The sequence below is a fragment of the Schistocerca gregaria genome, chromosome X (genome assembly GCF_023897955.1).
Source record: "Schistocerca gregaria isolate iqSchGreg1 chromosome X, iqSchGreg1.2, whole genome shotgun sequence".
Taxonomy (NCBI): Eukaryota; Metazoa; Arthropoda; class Insecta; order Orthoptera; family Acrididae; genus Schistocerca; species Schistocerca gregaria.
The window spans coordinates 793,226,528-793,253,466 of NC_064931.1; positions in this window are offsets into that span (position 1 = coordinate 793,226,528).

Here is a 26,939-nt window from a genome sequence, read left to right on the forward strand (position 1 = left end):
TTTGTGGCTGTGGAGATGGCAAAGACTGCAGTAGAGTTTACGAAACCTATTTATGTGAAGATCTGTGCACTAGACCTATCCATACTCCATGTGTACTGCTTTCATTATGAGTATGCGAAAACTCATTTTGCATATCCTAAATTACCATGCATGGACACAAGTACCTTAATCTATTAAGGTGCCACTCAGAGGTGGGCTAAGGGTATGAGTCATATGACATGGAGGCCCCTCTCTATTGAATACTATTTGCTATGCAGGTACAGCAGTGTTTGCAGGACTCCACACCAGCTGCCGCATGTGGTGCAGCAAACTAGCATTCGATCGAAATGTACACTATGCATCAGTCTAACATTGGCCTCTCACAGTATTGGGGCAAAGAGATTCTACACCACTCTTCATTGTTGCCAGATGTAACCAAGATGGCGGCGATGATGTCATCCAAGATGGCGTCATGTAGACTAGGCAACAGAGCATTACATCATTCAAGATGATGGCGATGACAACATTCAAGATCGCGGATTTTGGTGGGAAGTTTGAATTTAAGCAGGAAAGTGCAACACTCCCCTCCCCAGAAAAATGGCGGGAAGTTCAAATTCCAAGAGGATAATGCACCAAATCACAGTTATCTCTACTAAGCAAAGAAAATCGTGGGAAGCTAGCTCACTTGGGCTACCTCCACTAACCTAAGTCACCTGACCACCACTTCCTCCTATTAAATGGCACCAAGTTTGAATTTTTGTGGTATCAAATGTCACTTGGGGTTTTGCTACCAACCTAAGAAAATTGTCGGAAGATAGGTCACTTGTACTAACCTAAGTCATCCGACCGCCCCCTCTCCTACAATCTGGCACCAAGTTTGACTTCCAACAGGATAATGCATCACAACACTGTTATCTCTATTAAGCTAAGAAAATCGTGGGAAGATAGGCCACTTGTGCTACCTCCACTAACCTAAGGCATCCAATCGCCACTTCTTCCTATGAACTGGCACCAAGTTTTAATTTTGGCGGTAAACAAAGGTCAATTCGCATATATCTACTAAACTAAGAAACTGGCGCTAAAGAAAACACAGTTCCACTAACCTCAGTCACCCAATCACCACCTCCTCCTAAGGATTTGTGGGAAAAGCATTTGGACAAAAGTCATTATTTAATCATTTTCATGCAGCACGGACATCCACGAGTTCCAGACTCCGACTGACTTAGCACACAGGGCCACCACCAGAGGAAGCTCTCATCTGTGTCGTAATCCAAGATGACAGCATGCATACATTGTGTTCACCAAAAGCTCCAGACTCCAACTGACTTTGTACACAGTACCGGCACCAGAGGGCACTGTCGTCCACGACATCATCTGATGACGCGACTACCGTTATTCAAGATGGCGCCATGCATTGTGTTCACCACTAGGCGTAGTGCATATTGACACCACCAGACAGCGCTACTGTGGACTTGGAATGAATTTTTGCAAATGGCTCACCCACCTGGACTTGGAAGGTAATAGCTAAAGTCTCCACCACGATCCTCAACCGACTGCCACGTCCCCTTACCAACCCATATTAGTGGGCTAATGTGTACTAATGTGTACTATTGTGCACTAACGTGCACTAACGTGTAGTAACGTGCACAGCACATGATATCAACCAAGATGGTGTGGCTAAATGGGGGGGGGGGGGGGACGACGACTCTTCCTATGCTGAACATAAGTCTTTATTATTTTGCAAGCAATGTCTCCACCACGAGATCTAGACCCCAACTGACCTAGTACACATTACTGCCACCAGAGGGTACTGCCATCCCTCCTGTGACTTAATCCCAGATGGTGGTGTGTAGGGGGAAAACGGCGCGAAAATGACTCACGCTGCGCTGGGCTGCTGGGGTCAGTAATGAAAGGGTGCACTGTATTTAGTTTGGAATATTTTATTTATGGATGGAGTATATTTATCACACTGACGCGAAACACTAGCCCTGATGTGCTTGGGGTCACAATACACAGTTAGCAGACATGCAAACAACTGCTAATTTTCCGAAATAATTTCAGTGCAGACCTGCAAACTCCTCCTAAATAATGCAGCACAATCATGTGTAGACACGCTCAGTACTCGTAAACTGTCCAAATAATGCATGGCGCAGCCTACAGGCCCGCTCTCAAAATAATGCAATCAACTTGCTCAAGCACTGCCCCCCACACCCTATCCACCAGACCATAAAGTAACGCGATCGTCAGTTGTCAAACCACGCAGAGATGCCCACACCCATGAGGTGGGGATATCCCTTTCATACTTGATTTCTGAGAAATTCCTATCCAAATACGTGTTCACCCAGACACGCGTGCTGACACGAACAGGTGGGAGCACCTGATGACGAGGTCAGATGGGAGTGAAGACATATTTACAGAGAGAAGACGCTCCAAGCAGGGCCACGAGCAAGTGTGGGCGATGCTACTGACGTGAACCCTCCCCCTACGTGCTGTCCGGCGAAGAGCTACTTGCCGAGCGACGCTGCAGAAATCCATTCGAGAATACCACAAGCTGCTTTCTCCCAAGCGTTTGTAACGAAACATGAGTGATGTGCTCAGCAGTGACAGCACACCCAGCTGCGAAACGTCCAAATAGTTCTCAATGTTTTTCTTACGTCATATGGATTTGTAAAAAATAACAGCCAAGTCGACCTCTCGGGAACTGTATAGTGTCCCAGGAGTAGTTAACGCTCGCTTTCTTGATGTCTCAGTTGTGTGCACGGAAATTCTTGCCCTAACAGAACATGTTTACGAAAATAACACCTAATGCAGTCTTCCTCGCGGACCTAACATAATAGCCTCCCTGCCCTCAACATACGCAAATGTCCTCACCGCTATGTAGAGGCTCCTATATGCCAGCACAAAGGATGTGAATGAATCGAGCATTATGATTGGCTCTTATCGAATTTACCCACCGAATTACTGATGCCGTCAGTATTGAAGCACCATCCACCTCTTCTTTCTGGGACTTTCAGCGATAAAATTATTTTGCACAGATCGCTAAGTTGCATTGACAATTAAACCTGGAAAGTTGTTTACAGATCATCAAATACATATGAGACTCACAAGAATATTGGAAGCGAAGAACATATTTACCAGTGTAACTACAATTAAATATTACAATTGCTGCTACAGTCTGACACCAATCTATGTACAGGTAATGTCTCCTCTTGACGGTTGTGCTTCTAGAACCAATCTCATTATCTATAGCGCACATAATTTTCCACATAAAAAAATCTCTCGCCATTATCGATGTGCTGAATCTATACGTGGCTCACGATAGGAGACACAGTCATCCTCTCTAGTCCTGCCACAACATAAACGACAGTAACGTCATGATACAATATATACACATTTTACACAACATAAGCCATAGTAACTTTACAATGCAATATATACACTTTTTCACAAATAGATCACTTATCTTTTATATCTGTACAGCACCCGAAAAATTTTTCGTATGCCTGTACTTACACCAACTTTGTGTCACGATGTCTCTCAGTTCTAGGGAATCACCATCAGCCTTTTCTGTACGTGTACTAAGGTGCACTCGTTTTCCCTCCGTACAAACGAGTTACTGTTTCTGCTCCTGGCTTGCTCGCTTTTCTATTCACATCTCAAGAATCGGGGATTACAAGAACACGCGTGTTTTCGCCATAATATTACACCATTTTCGCGGTACTTCTCGATATCGATCACTAGGTGGCATCCTACCAATCGCTAGTGCAACATAATTCCCAATATATAGACAGGAAATTATATCTCTACAAAGTCCAAACTTTAGCGAGGTTCAACGTGCTGTAAACCACTAAGTAGAAAGACATATAGGAAACTGATATTTCCACTCTCGAATACCGAAGTAGGTGATGTAACAGATTCTAAATCACCCCTATAATTTACAAGACAACTAATGTTTTTCCAAAGTCTAAAGAACAGGCAAATGTGTCTTCCACACACCACAATCGATCTTCTCTCAACTAAATAAAGGCACGAAATGTGCAGAAGCAGTCAACAGAACAATTTACATGGGAGTGAATAACGGTCCAGCGCAAACGCATCTCCGTACATAATCTTCTCAAATTTCCGCTTGATCATGAAAGCCGCCCAACACATACTAAGTATTAAATTGCTATTCAGTCGTCTAAATGAGGGCGAAGTTAACTCAGATATATTCCTACAGTCCAACAGGCCTGTTCAAATGGCTCTAAGCACTATGGGACTTAACATCTGAGGTAATGTCCCCCAGACTTAGAACTACTTAAGCCTAACTAACCTAAGGACGTCACACACATCCTTGCCCGAGAAAGGATTCGAACCTGCGACTGTAGCGGTCGCGCTGTTCCACTCTATAGCGCCTAGAACAGCTCGGCCACAGCGGTCGGCGTCTCGTGTTTGTTGGCGTAGCTTATTATACTTTTATTTACATAGAATACAGTCAATGGTCTATCTATATGTCACTGGTCATACGATGAAATATAATGAAATAAAAATTTTGGCTCACACAGCAAGCTTTTGGAGCTCAATCATCTTGGTGATCCCTAGGGGAAATGTATTCTGGAAGCAGTAGGATCGTTCTGCAGTCAGCTTGAAATGTCGGTTCTCTAAACATTCTCAGTAGTGTTCTTTCAAAAGACTGTCTTCTTCCCTCTGGGGATTCCCTCTTGGGCACCCAGTGCTATTCGTAATACTTGCATGCAGATTGAACCTACTGCTAACAAATCTAGCAGCTCGCCTCTGAATTGCTTCGATGTCTTCTTTCAATCCGACCTGGTGCTGCTCCCAATCACTCAAGCAGTAATCAAGAATAGGTCGCACTAGCGTCCTATTTTCAGTCTCCTTTACAGATGAACCACACTTTTCAAAACTACTCCCAATAAACTGAAGTCGACCATTCGCCTTCCCTATCACAGTCGTCACATACTTGTTCCATTTCACATAGCTTCGCAGTGTTAACGCCCAGATATTTAAACGACATGACTGTGTCACTACTAATGTTGTATCCGAACATTACAGGTTTGTTTTTCTTACTCACACGGGTTAACTTAGATTTTTCTACATTAAGAGCCAGCTGCCACTCAAGATACCAACTAGAAATTTTATCTAGGTCTCTTGCATCTTCCTACAGCCACTCAACTTCGACACATATTTGTACACCACAGCATCATCAGCGAACAACTGCAGACTGCTGCCTACCCTATCTGCCATATCATTTATGTATATACAAAATAATAACGTTCCTATCACACTTCCCTGGGGCACCCCTGATGTTACCCTTCTCTTTAATGAACACTCGCCGCCGACGACAACATACTGGGTTCTCCTATTTAAGAACTCTTCGAGTCAATCACATATCTGGGAGCCTATTCCGTAAGCACACACCTTCGTTAACAGTCTGCAGTGGGCTGCTGTGTCGAATGCTTTTCGGAAATGTATAAATATGGAATCTGCCTGTTGCCCGTCATCGGTAGTTCGCAAAATATCGTCTGAGAAAAGAGCAATGCTTTCTAAAGCCTTGCTGAATCTTGGACATGACCTTTCCAGTCTCTACGAAATTTATTGTATTCGAACTCAGGATATGCTCTCGAATTCAGGAGAAAAGTGATGTTAAGGACATTGCTCCGTAATTTTTCAGCTCAATTCTTTTACCCTTCTTTTATAAAGGAGTCACCTACTTTTTTTTCCAGTCGCTTGGCAGTTTGTGCTGGTCCAGAGATTTGTAATAGATGCAAACTAAGTAAGGGGCCAATGACATTTTGTACAACCGAACTGGGATTCCATCTGGACCTGGCGCCTTTTTTGTTTTCAACTCTTTCAATTGTTTCTCCACGTCAGGGATGCTTATTACTACTCAGTGCTATGGTCAAATGATGGTACATTTGTATGTTTGTCCTGCATGAATGATTTCTTAAACTCGGAATTTAAAAAATTTTGCCTTCCTTTTGCTATCTTCAACTTTTATACCAGACTGGTCAATGAGTGACTAGATGGAAGTCTTAGACCCACTTAGAGATTTTACATAGGACCAGAATTTTTTTTTGGTTCTTTGTCAGATGTTTAGGCGAGATATGATGGTGGTAGTTGTATGCTTCACACATAGATCTTTTCACAGACCCACAAATCTCTAATAATCTTTGCCAGTCGTCATTTGTGCATGCTTAAATAACGAACAAGTGGCCTAGTGCTATATGTTAACACTAATCACCAATAACATGCTCTAAAACCAGTAGCTCAGCACACTAAATAACTTTAACATTAAAACCTTAATACACAGGGGGATGCCTTGCTGAAAGCTAAATAATATATGTAATAATACAACACTTATACTGAATGCCTGTGTACTGAGGCAAAAAGAGAGCTGGCGCATTTTGTTTATACAGATTGCATACATGCAGGGGCAAGCATACATTCACAGGCAAATTATCCCCCCTCCCCCTTCCATTAACCTATTGATAAGCTAATTGATTTATGACCCCTTGGAGGTTGATTTATGACCCCTGGAGATTATCTGTTCTTCTGAGTAACCCCACCCCCTCCCCAGCCCTTCCAACCCCCTCATCCCTCCTCCCCTTTTGGAAAAGGGATACTGATCCTGGGACACTTTTTATGTCGCCCCTCCCCAGTTCAGTTCTAAGCCACATTCCCCACTCCTGGGAAATCCCCCAGCTCTTCCCTCATCCCCCATTTCCCCTTCCTGTCCCCCGCATCCACCCCTCCCCTACTTGTGAACTGGTGGAAAAAAGATTAAGTCTGTACTGAGCTGCTGGAGAGAAAGGATCTTACAGTATGAAATTCAAATCAATGTCAATTACCTTGCAGAGGGAACACTGTTTATTTATAAAATTAAATTTGCATATTCTTTATTTTTGCGGGAGACAGGGCTCTTCCCTCCCGCTCCCCACCTGTGTATTGGTGGAAGAAAACTAATCTCCGCTGAGCTGCAGGAAAGAAAGGACACAAGGTACTGTCTTTAGTTATTTATATGTGGATTGTCCTACATCCTACAGATGCGCCCACCCTCCACTTGTGAATTGGCAGGAAAAGCTCAGTCTGCATTGAGCTGCCGTACTGTGAGGATCTCATGACACAAAATGGGCGGCAAATTTGAGAAATACATTGTTTATTTATTTAAACATTAATTAAATTGGAGAAACGCTGGGCTGTGGTTCTCTTTAGTTAGGTGGTAAAAACACCCCACACTTATGATGTCACAAGACAAAGGGGGAGCAGATACAATTAGATATCAAAATAGTGGGACTATCCTATCAAATTGATTGTTTAATAATTTACAGGAGACTAGGTAGCGACAAAAGCTCTGGAAGATGTAAGTCGCCACCACCTTATGATATTTCTTCTTCATAATAATACATATATGAAGTCTTCAATGTTTGGGAATCACACACATACATTTTGCAAAGTAATTAAAATACCATCCCAAATAGATCTTAGTGCTAAATGTACCCGAGCTCTTGTATTCAGTGATACTTGAGAAAACAAGCACCATCCTCCACCACAACACTTCCACTAAACATATCTGGCTGAAAAGAAAACCCTTCTGGTCGCACACAATCAAGATCATGAAGTGCCCACTGTCTGCTGACTGCAGGACTGCTGTAAAACTGCAGAAGTGGCGACCATGCTGGCAGTTGCACACCCATCTCCTGGTATCCATGCACTGGCTGTAACAGACTCTCAGAGGGCAGAGAGACCGTCGCCATGAGCGTCAACTGATAAATTCTCAAATTTCCCCATATAAACTGGAGAATACAGACAACACCCACGTCTGCTTCTGCCGCTACTCAACTAACATACTGGTTAATTCGCTATTCAGTGACCCAGAGGGGGCTGTGAGAGCTGTCACTGAGAGTTGTCCCTACAACAGAGGACGCAAGCTAAATTTCTTGTGACTGCCCAGTTAGCTGTCAGCCATGGGGTGATGGCTCCCTTTGATCTCCCAGTCCAATGACTGTGGTGCCCTTTGATATTCGATACTGAAGACATTCCCACCTCCACTCTCACTCAAGTGGTTACTTCCTATTGTTACACCTGCACCTCAAACTCATAGACCAAGGTGTTCTCCTCCCTCCTCTTCTCCAGTTACCCTCCCAACCACCACTTGTGAATTGTTGGGGAAAACACTCAATATGTGCTGAGCTGATTGAGAGGAGTGATATAAGGTATTTATTTACTTTGTTTATTTTTGAAGAAATTATACTGCTGGGTTGTCTTACTGTTGCCTCCACACTCCGCCACCTCCCACCTCCACTTTCTGACGCCCTACCAACCCCCACTTTTTCCAATTGCGTGTGTGACTACATGTTCACCTTGGTTTGTGCACTAGTCCACAACACCACTTGAAATTGGTGGGAAACTATCAAACAGCCGCACCTCACTTTTTCCAATGCTCAATCCTGCAGCTGTGGCGGTTTTTGTACAGGTGAGAACTATTTTAGGTCATACTTTAAGCTCCAAAAGATCTATGTTATAAGCTATTGTGTGATGGAATCTTTCAGTGGAATAATCGTTTCTAACGTCAACTTACCTCTCATAAGCGACCAGCTATTAAATGACACAATTGCAATGATAATAAAAGAGTCATTGTTCCATGAGAACAGGTACTGCCTATTTCTTTCAGTTTGATGGACTAATTGGTATAGTTTTAGAGCATTCCTCACATTCAGAATTAGTGTCAGTGGAAGTCTTGTAAATAAATTATCATGCATGTGGGTGTTAAATGCATTTCAGATTCATTAAATGTCAATAGTGAACAGTGTCTTTCATGTGTTAAAGAAAACGCAGTCATTTTAATGTTTGGCAGCAAGCTATGACGCACATTTATCTCTCTCCTCACTATTTTGTGACATTCAGCGGAGTAAAACTACAAATTATACTAGCAGCACTCTGCTCTCTATTTCGAAACGAGCTGCCCCATTATTGAACCTGTGAGCTAAGGATCCTGAGCAAAACTCTAGACTATCTCTCTCTTTCTATGCAGCTTGTAACTCTTCCTCTGTCTTAGGCCAATCCTCAACGCAACATTGTTTCCGATTTAGTTTGGAACTGGCCAGAAGTAGAAGGGCACTATACTCACTAAATTCGACATCTCATGATGGAACATAGCAATCTGAGTTCAGTATAATCAATACACTTCGATATTTTGCTTTCAAAAAGAGCATAACACGTGTTTCAATCTTGCATAACTGACCATGTACTATAACTTCCATTCTGTGGAGATTGTTCTGTACCAATCTTACTTGTGGCACACACAGTCTCTCTAGGTGCATGCATGCTGAGGAGGTTAGCATTCCTTATTGTTGTATAGTAGATATGAGCCTTAAACATTTGAGAATGTTGTGGTGATATGACAGATAGTTAAGAAGAAGAAGAAAAGAGAATACATGATGGAGCTCAAGACAGTACGAGTTTGAAATATTTTACGTAAATCACCTGTGATATCAATTCTGGTGTACTGTTCCAGTGTTTGGAGTCCATACTACGAAGGTTTTGGAAAGAGAGAAATGATTATAGACCATAAACACACAGTCCTAAGGCTACACAGTTTTGCACTCAAACATGCTTTAATATTACAGCTGTGTAGTTTTCTGTGCTATTAGTCATGTGGAATGTAACATTGTTAATACTCCAATGTAGAAGTACATTTCCAACACCCAGTATACATTCACCCAGCAAGTTTGTATCTCACTCATTATGGAGAGAAACTTTAATAAGATAAAACGGCTACTTTCTACACAAGAGAAAAAAAGATTCTTTGTAATGCATTCACTACATAGCTTTCTGGATATATCTAGCGTGCATGGTCATATTGGATTACAGTTAAGGAATTGTGCTATGCTCACATACGTTCTATAAAATGATATCCAGCAATGGAAAATGCATTAAACAATGACATCTTGTAAGGAAAGAGACAAATGCACAGCAGCAGTGTTTGACCATGCTGCACTAACTCAATCTCTTCCCCACACACACAACAACAGTCAAGAAAATGGGTACATAGTGTTTGCAGTACCTCACAAACCATTGTCACTGACTTACAATCACTGCAGTTATGAAACTGAAAACTCGATTTATGGAAAGAGCACTTTGTAAATCATTCCATTCTGTACTGGTCATGGTTGAATCACGGACACTGCAAACATCGTGGAAACACATTCATAGCCCGACAGGACTCTCGCACCCCAGATGACCGCTTCAGGGAGGCTCAGTGGTGGCCTGTGCATTATTCAGGAAGTAAATGTCTATTCAATCAGCTCGCATTCAAGACCTTTGGCTGCGATAAGCAACGCCACACTGCATATCGTAACTGATGAGCCTGTCAATTTACCTCACTATATCGACTCATCTTGATCTCTGGCATATTTACTCTCTACCATATTTCCTCTCTATCATATTTTCTCTTGCTCATACTTAATGCAGATGATGATGGCCATCCATCACTACATATTGACTGACATTCAACCATTCAGATGTCACACTTTAAACAATTGTTCAGATCTGGTATTATTATTACAGTTCCAAATTCTCAATGATGTTCGATGCTATCAATATGTCTTAGATATCAGTCACCAATTCTAGACGTAAGTCCAAACAAAATCTTGATGAATAGTATTACATTTATCATTGTCCAGCTGGCAGTAAAATGCACCAGTTCTCTTAATAATTATGTCCCCTCAACATAGGAGTAAGTGTGTCACAAACACAGAAACACAACAGTGCTGCCTCGTGTGTCATGAAGGGTTCCTGTTTTTTAGTTCTATAAGCAGTTTGATACAATGTTTCTTTTTTTGTTGTAACATTTCCAAGCAGTCTATTATTACAGCTTTGTACACCACCATACATTCTCTTTTCATACCACGACTTTGAGGTATACGTCAGCTGCTAAAGTGACATTAACATTTTTCAATCCATTGGGTCTCACAGAAAGCTGGAGATCTCATGGTGTAGGGAGTGCTGCTCCCATAACACAAGAGGGTGGTGGAAATAAAAGACAGAGGCAATATTTCTTGTTGATGAAAATGTTGAAGACACCGCAACGTATGGAAACTGGAAGAGTTTGCTGTCCTGTAGAGCATTTCCAAACAGTTGCCCAAAGGTAATGATGTTCCACAGTGATGGGCTTGCACATGTACAATGTTCCATTTTCAGATCAAGAGCATTGATTCCTCATATAGCACCCAGACACATCATTACTGTTTCGGTGTCCTAGGTGTTGGTCATACTGACTTCCAAATCTTTGGACACTGCGTATTTCATTTTTATGACTCACAATGCCCAACTGCAAGTGGAACAGTGTATACTGTGCATGATTTAAGCCCATAGACAATGGATAGTATGCACTATCAGTTGCCAGTTGCACTAGTGGATTTCTTTGTCTGAGGACTGGGTGTTTGTGTTGTCCTCATAATTTCATCATCATCATCATCATCATCATTTGTGACAATGGCTAGATTGGACTGTAAAAAAATCGACTGTGTAAAAATGGAAAATTTGTACAAGTGCTGATGACCACACAGTTGAGCACCCCCAAACTAAACATCATCATCATCATCATCATCATCATCATCATCATCATCATCATCATCATCACGCTGATGAAAGTATGGAATGATTTTCATATACCCAGGCTGCCATGTAAATATCCTCATTTTTGTTGTATTTTCCTCAATTTTACATATTTACATGGCAGCCTAGGCATATGAAAATCATTCCATTCCTCCATCAGTGTAATGATGATGATGATGATGATGATGATGATGTTTAGTTTGCGGGGTGCTCAACTGTGTCGTCATGAGCACTTGTACAAATTTCTAATTTTAACACAGTCGATTTTTTCTTTTTTGCAGTCCAATCTAGCCACTGTCACGAATGATGATGATGATGACGATGAAATTATGAGGACAACACAAACGTCCAGTCCCCAGACAGAGAAATCCACCAGTGCAACTGACAACTGATAGTGCATACTATCCATTCCCAATGGGCTTAAATTGTGCAGATTATACCCTGTTCCACGTGCAGTTGGCCATGTCACAGTTTTCGCGAATTTGCCCAGGTTTTCCATAATGTCAGTGCATATTACGAATGTACCCAATTTCCCAACCACTACTCTTAATGACTAGCTACCTCAACAAAACGTCTCGTTGTGTCAATCCCATGGTGTTCTCAGCCAATGACATTGCAGCATGGTTCTCAATTTCTGTATCACTGTTAAACCACTCCTCCATTGCAAACATTACTAACGTGTGTACAACATTGAGAAATAATATAACCAACATCCCTCATGCAAACTATTAAACGTCGAATCTTTCTGGACATGTGTGATCCTAAAGATGCTTGTATATCGGAAAGTCAGATCTCATCCGAAACATGTTTGTGCTTGCAGAGCTATAGCGTCGACTTTAGTGGCTTTCTTGGAAGGATTTGACTCTTAAATATCACTGAGGAGGACAGGAAATTTCAGCCTCATAAAGTGTCCCAAACCAAAAATTTCTGGACACAGTCAATATTAAAACAACACTCGGCGTCTTTCAGGGTACATTCATTTCTGTAGCTCACAATGTGTAACCACATGTTGGGAAGCTCTTGGTACGACAGCAATCATGATTTGATGTTAGGTACTAATGCTTATGCTTAGGGGGATATGATAGTTTCGTCTCTATAATATACTCTCCTCCCACTATTAATAAGTATATGTGCTCATCAGTCCACTCTCCCCAAACATGCTCTTGTATTGATTTTGGCCAGTACTCAAATATTTTCCCAGCAGTTTTCATTACTGTTTATTGTAAATGATAATAGCCCCCCCCCCTCCCCATTATAACCGCTTTTTCCCATATGCAGTGTTTAAAGCCGTATGTAAACCCTGCTCACACATCTGCAATTGCCTCTTCTTTTTCCAGTTGCATTTGTCTTCGGCATGTACTCCAGTTCTCGTTTCATGACTTTGATGTCATATAGCTTTAATTTTCATTTTCATACACATAGAACATTAACTGTACCTAGAACAGTAATTTCCTTAATAGAGAACAGTTTAAGTATGTTTGATATATTGGTTCCGCTCCTTAATATTTGTGGGAAAACATTATTTGCAATAGGCAGCTCTAATTTGGCAATATGTACGGTATATTCAGTGATACAATGGAGAAGACTGTTTTGGATTGGAGGAAATATATTTCGCCTGCTTTTATATAGTTCTTCTGTGTAATATTTATATCGTCTTTGTTGGAGTTGGTGTTGTGAATCACCACATAGGTTGCAAGTGGATAATTAAAACTGAATGCAGATAGAGCATCATTTATAAGCTTTTCTCCCACTCTAGTGTCTGGGAGGTTGACATTGTATTAAAATCCTACCAAGCCACATCAAAATGTCTATCAAAATACATCCAAACTGCAATAAACCGTTTCCAAAACTACAACATCCATCGTCCCAACTCTCAGTTCTTCCACAACTGCAAGAACGTGCCCATAATGACTTGACTTATCTTCAGTACAGGTGACAAAACTTTACTGAGGCATGGATACATCTATGGAAACAGCTTTGATGATCATAGATCCTTACATGCAGCATGACAGGTAAAATCCCTAGCATTTATTCTGTGAACTGGCGCATTTCCACTACACTCTAAGTATAAATACAGATATTCAGAAAGAACATGTTGTTAACAGGATTTTAGTGATTTTATGATTTTTCCATACTTTTGATATTTATCCATATGATTATACACATATTGCTTACCTGATGTGGCTTGCTATTTCTGTTTATGTCATTGAACCCCGTTACATAGTCCCTGACCTGGTCATGGGATCTACAAACTATCACAAAAATGCAAATACACGTAAATGGATTACCACGGTGAAGGAGGTTTTGATGTTATTCTGTTGTAAACACACACACACACACACACACACACACACACACACACAGCAGAGCACAGTTACACTATTTCATATGCGTCCTCACACACCCTCTCTCCCTGACACCTCTAACACATGGGGCGTCATCATAGTTATCGTCGTTGGCGGCGGCGATGGTTGTTACAACATCAGACCTAAAATAGAAGGATCTACCTTTCAAACAATAGCTCTGATCGCACATGGAGTGGGTCCATACTGAATGTTATCCACGAATTATTATACAGATGGATCCACCCTAATCATCCCTAACCATTACTGCAGAGTATACGCGGTAGATACATCTCAATAAATATTTCTGAAAGGATTCATCTTTTGAGCGATGTTGCGCATCATACGTGGCGTTGATCAATACCACATTATACATGAAGTATAATGCAGATGGATCCACCCCAGCAGTTACACTGGAGTGTAAGTGGGTGTATCCACCTGCCAAAATATTTCCAAACGCATAACGCTGGGGGATCTGACTTTTGGATGCATCACAGTACTCACCTGTAAGCTGAAAGCAACACAGCCGATGACGACGACGACAGCGAAGAGCCCTCAGGTGTCACTGGCGTGAGAGAGAATGTGGGAAGTCCCAGCTTGTGGATCTAACACACAAAATAGCATAACTGTGCTCTGATATATGTGTGTGTGTGTTTTGTAGCATTATAGTGTCAACACCTTACTTCACCACAGTAATCCATTTACATGTGTGTGTGTGCGTTTTAGTGATAGTTTGCAGATACCACGACTGGGTTAAGGTCTATGTATTGGAGCTGGATGGTATAAATTCAAATACGAAGCCACATCTAGTAAACAATAAATGTATATGAAAATGTATAAATAACGAAAGTATGTATATGAATATGAATAAGTAACGAAAGTATGCAAAACATCGCAAAATCAGTAAAATTCTGTTACGGCATGTACTTGCTGGGTATCTGTATTTATACTTAGAGCATAGTACAAACGTCTCATTTCACATAATAACTCCTTGGTATTTTACCTATCATGCTGCATGTATGTGTCTGTGATTGAAGTAGTTTCCATAGAATGTCAAATGAAACACCTTTCAGCCATCTAATTTCCAAACTGTTATTACATTGGGCTACCAGTTCTGGAGATCTTGAGGCCCCCTGACTCACATTTAGGGAGACTCCAACCTCAGTTCTGGTCAAAATAGGGGCCAGAATTCAAAGACTGATATCTCTAGATTTCTGCTTGATACAACGATCACTTCAAATATCATAGTTACCATAGGTGTATCAATGACCTATGTAGATTTGTCATCTGTACTGGAGAAAAGCCAAGTCTGTATGGGGGGGGGTTTCTTGTAGTGGCAGAAAAGCTGAGAGTTGTGATGATGGATGTTGTAGTTTCAGAAAGAATTTATTGCAGTTTGGATGCATTTCGATGGACATTTTGATGTGGTTTGGGAGGGTTTTTATACAGTAGCAACCTCCAAGACACTCAGGACAGAGAAAAGCATATAAATTATGCCTGTTTGCATTCAGTCTTAATTATCCATCTGCAAACTACGTGGGGATTCGTGGCATTGACTCCAACAAACATTGACATGTATTAGAGAGCAGGCAAAACATACGCTAATCAGCCAGAACAATATGACTACCGACCTACTATCAATATAAACCCGTCCAGGTGATAGAAGGTTTGATTGAAGTCAGATTATGATGGTCCAGAGGCTTGGAATGAACATTTCCGAAATTGCACTACTTGTCAGGTGTTCAAGGAATGCAGTGCTAAATGTCTTCAACGTATGGTGAAACCAACGCGAAATCGCATGTAGATGTTGTGGAATTGGGTGGCGACCCCTCATTACAGATGTTGGATGTCAGAAGCTGGACAGCCTGGTAAAACAGGACAGGCAGCGACCTGTGGCGGAAGTAATACCAAACTTTAATGCTGGGCAGAGTAAAAGTGTGTCTGAAAACACAGTGCACCAAACACTCCTAACGAAAGGCCTCCACTGCTGACAACCCATGCATGTGCCAGTGTTAGCACCATGACATCAGCAACTACAACTGAAATGGGCACATGCCCATTGGCACTGGATGTTGATGCTGTGCAGAGTGTTGCATGGTCTGATGAATCCCGATACCTTCTTCATCATGCTGATACGAGTTCGCGAATCCGTCGTCCTCCAGGAGAACAGCTCCTTGACACCTGCATTGTGGGATGGAGACAAGCTGACAGCAGCTACATTATGCTTCAGAGAACATTCAAGTAGCTATCCATGGGTCAAGTGGAGCTCATACAAAGTGCAGTGATGGCCAAGGAGTGTAGTACAATGGTTGTAGACCATGTACACCCATTCACGACGCTCATGTTTCCCGACGGAAGTAGCATTGTTAAAGCAGATAATATTATGTGCCCTGTCGGAAGGTCAGAAGTGTGATGGAGTGGTTCCAGGAACACAGTGGCGAGTTCCAGTTGATGTGCTGGCCCTCCAAATCACCAGATCTGAACCTGATCGAACACATCTCACATGTAATTGAACCTGGCGTCAGAGCTCATTGCCCCCCCCCCCCCTCCTCCCCGGAATTTAATGGAATTAGGTGATTTGCGTGTGCAGATAGGGTGCCAGCTCCCTCCAGCTCCTTCATTGCTTTCATGTCATGACACGTCACTGCTGTTATCTGCGCCAAAGGTGGCATACTGGCTATTAGGTAGGTAGGTGGTCATAATGTTCTGGCTGATCAGTGTATATTTATGTGTCAAATGTGTATTACATGTTTGGCATAAATGATGCCTCATTGTGCAAAATCATACTTATATTACATCTTCAGTTCTGCTACAATTGTCGTAGAGGACTTGCTTATATTACAAGAAGCATGTGTTTAAATGTTTTATACAGAAAGTTTAGATGTGGCTATATTTAATTTTTGGGCCTTCATTGTGCTTGAAAAGGTTGAGACATCTTACAGTAAATGTTACCATAACTAGTTTTTGGTGTTTCTAAGATATTTGCTCTGACTTTATGTTTGGAAATGTCACATATCTCACTATTAATGCCTTTGTTAACATGTTAATAAGCAGTTCCTTTTGTTCTACAGTTTAAGTGATGTTGTTGTTGGTGTTGTGGTCTTCAGTCCTGAGACTGGTTTGATACAGCTCTCCATGCTACTCTATCCTGTGCAAGCTTCTTCATCTCCCAGTACCCACTGCAGCCTACATCCTTCTGAATCTGCTTAGTGTATTCATCTATTGGTCTCCCTCAGCGATTTTTACCCTCCATGCTGCCCTCCAATACTAAATTGGTGATCCCTCGATGTCTCAGAACATGTCCTACTAACCGATCCCTTCTTCTAGTCAAGTTGTGCCACAAGCTCCTCTTCTCCCCAATTCTATTCAATACCTCCTCATTAGTTATGTGATCTACCCATCTAATCTTCAGCATTCTTCTGTAGCACCACATTTCGAAAGCTTCTATTCTCTTCTTGTCTAAACTATTTATCGATCATGTTTCACTTCCATACATGGCTACACTCCATACAAATACTTTCAGAAACGACTTCCAGACATTTAAATCAGTACTCGATGTTAACAAATTTTTCTTCTTCAGAAACGCTTTCCTTGCCATTTCCAGTCTACATTTTATATCCTCTCTATTTCGACCATCATCAGTTATTTTGCTACCCAAATGGCAAAACTCCTTTACTACTTTAAGTGTCTCATTTCGTAATCTAATTCCCTCAGCATCACCCGACTTAATTCGACTACATTCCATTATCCTCGTTTTGCTTTTGTTGATGTTCATCTTATACCCTTCTTTCAAGACACTGTCCATTCCGTTCAACTGCTCTTCCAAATCCTTTGCTGTCTCTGACAGAATTACAATGTCATCGCATGAACCTCAAAGTTTTTATTTCTTCTCCATGAATTTTAATACCTACTCCGAACTTTTCTTTCGTTTCCTTTATTGCTTGCTCAATATACAGATTGAATAACATCGGGGATAGGCTACAACCCTGTCTCATTCCCTTCCCAACCACTTCTTCCCTTTCATGTCCCTCGACTCTTATAACTGCCATCTGGTTTCTGTGCAAATTGTAAATAGCCTTTCGCTCCCTGTATTTTACTCCTCCACCTTTAGAATTTGAAAGAGAGTATTCCAAGCAAGATTGTCAAAAGCTTCCTCTAAGTCTACAAATGCTAGAAATGTAGGTTTGCCTTTCCTTAATCTTTCTTCTAAGATAAGTCGTAGAGTCAGTATTGCCTCATGTGTTCCAACATTTCTACAGAATCCAAACTGATCTTTCCCGAGGTCAGCTTGTACCAGTTTTTCCATTCGTCTGTAAAGAACTCTCGTTAGTATTTTGCAGCTGTGGCTTATTAAACTGATAGTTCGGTAATTTTCACCTCTGTCAACACCTGCTTTCTTTGGGATTGGAATTATTATATTCTTCTTGAAGTCTGACGGTATTTCGCTTGTCTCATAAATCTTGCTCACCAGATGGTTGAGTTTTGTCAGGACTGGCTCTCCCAAGGCTATCAATAGTTCCAATGGAATGTTGTCTACGCCGGGGGCCTTGTTTCTACTCAGGTCTTTCAGTGCTCTGTCAAGCTCTTCACTCAGTATCATATCTCCCATTTCATCTTCATCTACGTCCTCTTTCATTTCCATAATATTGTCCTCAAGTACATCGCCCTTGTATAGACCCTCTATATACTCCTTCTACCTTTCTGCTTTCCCTTCTTTGCTTAGAACTGGTTTTCCATCTCAGCTCTTGATATTCATGCAAGTAGTTCTCTTTTCTCCAAAAGTCTCTTTAATTATCCTGTAGGCAGTATCTATCTCACCCCTATTGAGATAAGCCACTACATCCTTACATTTGTCCTCTAGTCATCCCTGCTTAGCAATTTTGCGCTTCCTGTCGATCTCATTTTTGAGGCTTTTGTATTCCTTTTTGCCTGCTTCATTTACTGCATTTTTATATTTTCTCCTTTCACCAACTAAATTCAATATTTCTTCTGTTACCCAAGGGTTTCTACTAGCCCTCCTCTTTTTACCTATTTGATCCTCTGCTGCCTTCACTATTTCATTCCTCAAAGGTACCCATTCTTCTTCTACTGTATTTCTTTCCTCCATTCCTGTCAGTTGTTTTCCCTTTTGCTCTCCCTGAAACTGTCTACAACCTCTGGTTCTTTTAGTTTATCCAAGTCCCATCTCCTTAAATTCCCACCTTTTTGCAGTTTCTTCAGTTTCAATCTACAGTTCATAACCAATAGATTGTGGTCAGAGTCCACAACTGCCTCAAGAAATGTCTTACAATTTAAAACCTAGTTCCTAAATCTCTGTCTTACCATTATATAATCTATCTGATACCTTTTAGTATCTCCTGGGTTCTTCCATGTATACAACCTTTTTTTATGATTCTTGAACCAAGTATTAGCTATGATTAAGTTATGCTCTGCGCAAAATTCTACCAGGCGGCTTCATCTTTCATTTCTCAGCCCCAGTCCATATTCACCTACTATGTTTCCTTCTCTCCCTTTTCCTGCTCTTGAATTCCAGTCACCCATGACTATTAAATTCTCGTCTCCGTTCGCTAGCTGAATAATTTCTTTTATCTCATCATACAGTTCATCAATTTCTTCGTCATCGGCAGAGCTAGTTGGCATATAAACTTGTACTACTGTAGTAGGCGTGGGCTTTGTGTCTATCTTGGCCACAATAATGCGTTCACTATGCTGTTTGTAGTAGCTTACCCGCATTCCTATTTTCCTATTCATTATTAAACCTACTCCCTCATTACCCCTTTTTGATTTTGTATTTATAACCCTGTATTCGCCTGACCAAAAGTCTTGTTCCTCCTGCCACCGAACTTCACTAATTCCCACTATATCTAACTTTAACCTATCCATTTCCCTTTTTAAATTTTCTAATCTACCTGCCCGATCCATAGAATGCCAGTTTACTTTCTCCTGATAACGACGTCCTCTTGAGTAGTCCCCGCCCGGAGATACGAATGGGGGACTATTTTACCTCCGGAATATTTTACCCAAGAGGACGCCATCATCATTTAATCATACAGTAAAGCTGCATACCCTCGGGAAAAATTACGGCTGTAGTTTCCCCTTGCTTTCAGCCGTTCACAGTACCAGAACAGCAAGGCCATTTTGGTTAGTGTTACAGGGCCAGATCAGTCAATCATCCAGACTGTTGCCCCTGCAACTACTGAAAAGGCTGCTGCCCCTCTTCAGGAACTACACGTTTGTCTGGCCTCTCAACAGATACCCCTCCATCATGTTTGCACCTACGGTACGGCTATCTGTATCGCTGTATCGTTGAGGCACGAAAGCCTCCCCAACGGCAAGGTCCATGGTTCAGGGGGGGGGGGGAGGGGGGTTAAATGATAACTCGTAATAAAGCACCTTATTCCCTCCTGCCCTAGGAAGGTAATCATGTGTGTGCGTGTGTGTGTGTGTGTGTGTGTACAGGTTTTATTACTGTCGTGAGCCATAGTTTCCAAAAGTGCAGCTGCACAGATTGAGTACACAGTTTGTGTATCTAGACACTGCTAAAACTTAAACATAAGATTTCCCAATGTGTTGTAGAATATTGTGCCTTAGCTGATGTTGGTTTGAACCTGACAGCTTTTTTTCTTTTTTTTTTAGATACTGAAGGTAAATACCGCTATTTTCGCGTTTCCAACGTATTTTACAGACTTTTTGGAATATTGTGACGTCATCTATAAGGCTTTTAGAGAGGCTTTCCATTATAGTTACAATTACAAATTGCTGTTATTGTAGTATTCAGTAGGTGCAAGGAACACCAGTAGAAAGCAGTCTTATCAGTAGTCGAGCTCACTTGGAACTGCCTGCTCTGCTGTGGCGCCAGCGTATATCACCACTGCAACTTCTTGCTGGGGCAATCACTAGGCTATAGGCCATCTCTCGAGTGGGTTGTCGAGCTGTCGAAGCTTGTGATGCTGCTTGTGACACCACAAACATGATGAATTATCTTTTACCCTCCTACAATGGAGCCTGAGAACAATTTAATTGTGGAAATATATATTTTGAGGGTGTATTGTGACCTACAGGTAGAGTAGTCCTAATTAGCTACATTCATACTGTCAGTTTTATTGTGTGCTTGCCTGTTTATAAGGTCAGGTTAGTTGGCCAACTTCAAATCCTTAGGCCTACCACCTAATTTGCCCACTGTTATTAGGCATGGAACACTAGCACTGGAGTATACAGTTTAAACATCACAATTTTTCCTTTTCCTATGTGTTCAGCAGTCATTTTAGAATATTGCTATATCTTAGCTGTGGAAAATAATTAATTTATGACTCTGTAGTGTTTTTTTTAACAGTGGGGCCATTTGTTGGTGATGGTAAGAACTACTCACAGTACAAAGAATGAACTATCCACTTTTCTACAGTGCTGCCCCACTACTGGTGGCGGTAATAACTTCAAAGAAAATCGTGGCATGAAGAACGAACTTTGCTTGTTTTCTATAGTGCAGCCATCAGTTGGTGACAAGAGCACTCGTTTTCTACAGTGACAGGAGAAACTGAGATATGAATCAGGACTTGATTTTATTTTGTGACTTCAGGGTATGTGGGTAAGGTACAAATCATTTCTGACAAATAGGAATTCTTAATTCGTTATTTATATTTTATAACCAAACATTGGTTTTTTAATTATTTATAGAGAAATGTGCTATCTAATTGTTGCAATATCCCATGATGAATGGTATATAGCTTCGTATGAAATTTAGCACTGAGACTGGTGAGGCAGTTCTTAAACGATTTTTTGAAAGTCAGTAATGAAAACACAGTTGATAAAATTTTCGGTATTTTTGGAAATTTAGATATTGTATCGCATTTGGCTCCCAAGCAGGGGTGTGGGGGTGTGGAATGTGTGTGAGGTGCAAATTGCGTGGGTGGTGTGGGGGTGTGAAGAACATGGGAGTCATATGGTATCCTTCCCTTCCCTCACATCCCCCTCTGTCTCCCCCTCCCCTTCTTCCTCCTTGGACTTGGCATGTGACTGGATGTGATGATACTGGTGTTATGGTTAATGGCATGATAGTGAAGGTAAAGTAGTGCCGATGTTGCTATCTGCGAAATGTAACAAGTACAATTAAATGAGCATGGTAGGATTTGTGAAATGGCCTTGGAGATAAGAAAACGCTGATGCTGATTTCAGCGAATTCCTGGCTATAGTGCTTAATGGCCCACTACTCTTATTTTGTTCTTAAAATTGATTTTGTTTTATTAAATTCCTCATTTTTTGTTGTAGTGCTCTCCTGCACAAGTTGCCTAGGAGAAAGAAGAAAAGAGAAAAGATGGGCTTTCAGCACATCAAATCTCATTATATATATATATATATATATATATATATATATATATATATATATATATATATATATATATATATATATATATCTGTGTGTGTGTGAACACTGAGAGCGTCAAAGATGTTTGAAGTACCCACATGAACGATTCGAGAGTGCACTGAAATATGTGCCACAGGAGAACATGAATAGGAAATTGCGGTTGTAAGACAGAAACTTGGAAGGAAAACTATGTTGATGCCTGATGTATAGAAAGAGATGATCAAGTACTGTGTGGAGAGGAAAAGAACTTCTTTGGTTTGTCTCAACATTACATAAAGCAGACGTCATTCCAACTAGCCTTAAGAAACCATCTGTTCCATCCCTTTTCCAAACCAGCAAACATGGCAGTTGAAAGTGGTTGAACTTGTTTCTGAAAATAATTTGTGCGTAATTGATAACAAGAACATCACAATAACTAAAAAGAGCTAGAACCTTAGTCTTAACCAAGACAATGTGAGGTCATTTTTCTATTGTTTCAGAGCAACACTTGATAAAATCAAGTTTAAACCCGCCATAACATTTATTTAGATGAAACTGGAATCACAGCTGGCCAAAGCAAAAATGTGAAAGCATTTTTACAAAAGAAAACTCCTCTATCTACAAAACGTCATCAGCAGAGAGTGGAAAACGGAACACCGTCGTAACCTGTATGTCAGTTGCCCTTTGACGATAGTTAACCCAAGACAAAAGCGTTACTAGAAGCTAAAAAAGGGAGGTCTTTCTGGAACTATTCCAGGATATCACACATCAGGATGAATTCAATACGACCTGTTTTGTAATCAAATGAAGCATATTTACTTAGTTTGAAATGTGACTCGACAACCCAGGAGGTTGACAAACAGAGAAATAATTATAGTAGGCGAAATTTGGGGCACTTACCCTATCTCATCTTGAAAAGAATTAGAGCTAATAATGATGCCATATATAGCAGATAATATATACTGTGGAGCTAGCTGGTAATTAAGCGGCTTACAAGTTCCAAGTTAAAGTCCAATCTGGATATTCTGAAGGTTATTTCGAAGTGTGGCTTAAGAGGTACTTATCGAGACATCCAAACAGCTTTGAGGAGATTTATGACAGCGTCGGTGACGGCGACACTTTGTGATCATTGTTGTAGAAAAATTAAAGATAGTAAAAGTTGAAAAGCTACTTAGGGACGAATATGGGTGAAAGCAGTCAGTGAAATTTAGCTGTCTTGTGGATCCAGTACGATAGTGCCTAAAAAATTAACTGCAGTAACATAATCACCACCATCACTTCATTAAAAGCAGGGAAATGGAAACCAAAATTATGATGAACCCTACTTTTGGGAAGGGATATTTTTTCAACTCTTAATTATAGCCCTGTAGCAACAGCTGAAATGACTACTTAGTAATTGACCCAAACATGAACGATTTACGTTTCCCACGCAACCATAAAGCTTTTCTTCACAAATTGTGGGCTTAATAGTGTCTGCTAGATGATGTGAACGAAGGTCCTATGCTGCGTGATGTAGTTGTAATGAATAAAAATAGTTCTCAGGAGTTAAACAATAAGTTGTATTTACTACCACTTACACAAGCTACAACCAAGAAACTAGATTCGTGACCCTGACGAGCACAAACAATGGAATTACGAGTTCGGTATTGTGAGCAATCCACGTGTATATTCATCAGTTTCTATTGACATTCCGCAGAGGCACAACATGGATCTCAAATATCAGAATAATGAGACAACCTATGAATATCAGAATATTTGAATTCCAACAGCAAGAAGAAAGTGAAGGTAGCAGTCATAGCGTAATGAACACACAACATTCGCCTACGCCAGTATGTGCCATAACTATGATTCTATTGCTTCATTACATGCACCTACTGTAGTGGAACAATGTTTCAATAACCTGTCTACGATTTCAGCAGTACTGGCTATGTAAAAGACCAGCCAATGGTATACCAGATCTATCAGTCTGGAGATATGCCACAAGGTGTGACACTTTCTGTAAAATCGCCAGTTTTAAGTTCAAATGTATACATGGAACAAGTACATATACAAAGGTGCCATCCTGCATTCTCAGGCGCACCGTGAGTGTTGCAAGAGATTTTGCCGATTTCTCACGATAACATGTACTACAGGTAACATACGGGAGAGCAAATGCCACAGACAGTGAGGAATATAACTAAACTATCATCCTTTCAACTGGCAGTCACGCAAACGTGGTTTTGCATTGCCGAATTAATTCTATACTTAGCGGCATAATAGCTGCCCCCCATCGTCAAAGAAGTTTTCTGCGCTTAACAAGTGTTTATTATCTCGATTTCCAAAGTCACCAGAACTACAGTTGCATCAGATTCTTAACAAAGATACATTGCACAATAAGATACCGTCCCAATTGTGGTTGGTTCAAATGGCTCTGAGCACTATGGGGCTTAACTGCTGAGGTCATCAGTCCCCTCGAACTTAGAACTACTTAAGCCTAACTAACCTAAGGACATCACATACATCCATGCCCGAGGCAGGGTTCGAACCTGCGACCGTAACGGTCGCGTGGTTCCAGACAGAAGCGCCTAGAACCGCTCGGCCACACCGGCCGACGTCCCAATTATGGGAGGAACTATTTCTCTCTATGGGAAGTGACATCTTGTCAGAAGCAGCGTTGGGGATGATCTGGATTCTGAAGTTACCTCCTACACTGAAAACAGCTTTAGTGGCCAATGATGAGGATTCTATCGACAGTAAGCTTGTTTTGGCAGGCAGTATTTTTGCTGTGCAACAGAGACAAGACCAAGGTGACTATGTTATTATAAACCATTTTAACACAGTGCAAGCTGTGAGGCCTATACAAAGAAATCGGTGAAGTCTGGGAGTTCACCGACCACTTCCGTGCACACTTGACGATGATGGAATGATCCACTTCACAAGTGCCGCCTGAGACAGCACAAACCTTAAGAACACAAGACCTGGAATACAGGTTGTTGGCGCACGTACCACGCCCTCCTCTACGCAAGAAGGCCAGTTGGAACGCTTCTGTTACTTCCATGCAATATCTGGAGCATCGGCACATCAATGCAACCCGCTATGCAGGTTTGCACATCGATCCCAGCTGCCACACGTCAGTGCACTGGACAGCATGACTTCTCATGACTCCAAGTTGACAGAATATCGAGTCACAAGTATCCTAAATATTTCGCCACCTAGGGATCTGTGAATATTTTTGTAGGGCAAAGTATAACGAAGACACTACCTTATTGACTATGGTTCATCAATAAGAACCTTTCCTTTGCAATATTCAAGTGAAGATAACAAGTGTGGAATGTTATCATTACAGGCTGTTGATGTTAAACCAATACAGCATTTTGCCTACAAACTACACTACTGGCCATTAAAATTGCTACACCACGAAGATGACGTGCAACAGACGCGAAATTTAACCGACAGGAAGGAGACGCTGTGATATGCAAATGATTAGCTTTTCAGAGCATTTACAAGCGGTTGACGCCGGTGGTGACACCTACAACGTGCTGACATGAGGAAAGTTTCCAACTGATTGATCATACACAAACAGCAGTTGACCGGCGTTGCCTGGTGAAACGTTGTTTTGATGCCTCGTCTAAGGAGGAGAAATGCGTACCATCACGTTTCCGACTTTGATAAAGCTCGGATTGTAGCCTATCGCGATTGCAATTTACGGTATCGCGACATTGCTGCTCGCGTTGGTCGAGATCCAATGACTGTTAGCAGAATATGGAATCGGTGGGTAAGGGAGGGTAATACGGAACACCGTGCTGGATCCCAAGGACCTCGTACCACTAGCAGTCGAGATGACAGGCATCTTATACGCATGGCTGTAACGGATCGTGCAGCCACGTCTCGATCCCTGTTCAACAGATGGACACGTTTGCAAGACAACAACCAACTGCACGAACAGTTTGACGACGTTTACAGCAGCATGGACTATCAGCTTGGAGACCATGGCTGCGGTTACCCTTGACGCTGCATCACAGACAGGAACACCTGCGATGGTGTACACAACGACGAACCTGGGTGCACGAATGGCAAAAAGTAATTTTTTTCGGATAAATCCAGGTTCTGTTTACAACATCATGATGGTGGCATCCGTGTTTGGCGACATCACGGGTAAAGCACATTGGAAGCGTGTATTCATCATCGTCATACTGGAGTATCATCCAGCGTGATGGTATGGGGTGCCATTGGTTACTTGTCTCGGTCACCTCTTGTTCGCATTGACGGTACTTTGAACAGTGGACACTACATTTCAGATGCGTTACGACCCGTGGCTCTACCCTTCATTCGATCCCTGCGAAACCCTACATTTCAGGAGGATAATGCACGACCGCATGTTGCAGGTCCTGTACGGACCTTTCTGGATACAGAAAATGTTCGACTGCTGCCCTGGCCAGCACATTCTGCAGCTCTCTCACCAACTGAAAACGTCTGGTCAATTGTGGCCGAGCAAATGGCTCATCACAATAAGCCAGTTACTACTCTTGATGAACTGTGGTATTGTGGTAAATCTGCATGGGCAGCTGTACCTATAGACACCATCCAAGCTCTGTTTGACTCAATGCCCAGGCATAACAAGGCTGTTATTACGGCCAGAGGTGGTTGTTCTGAGTACTGATATCTCTGGATCTATGCACCCC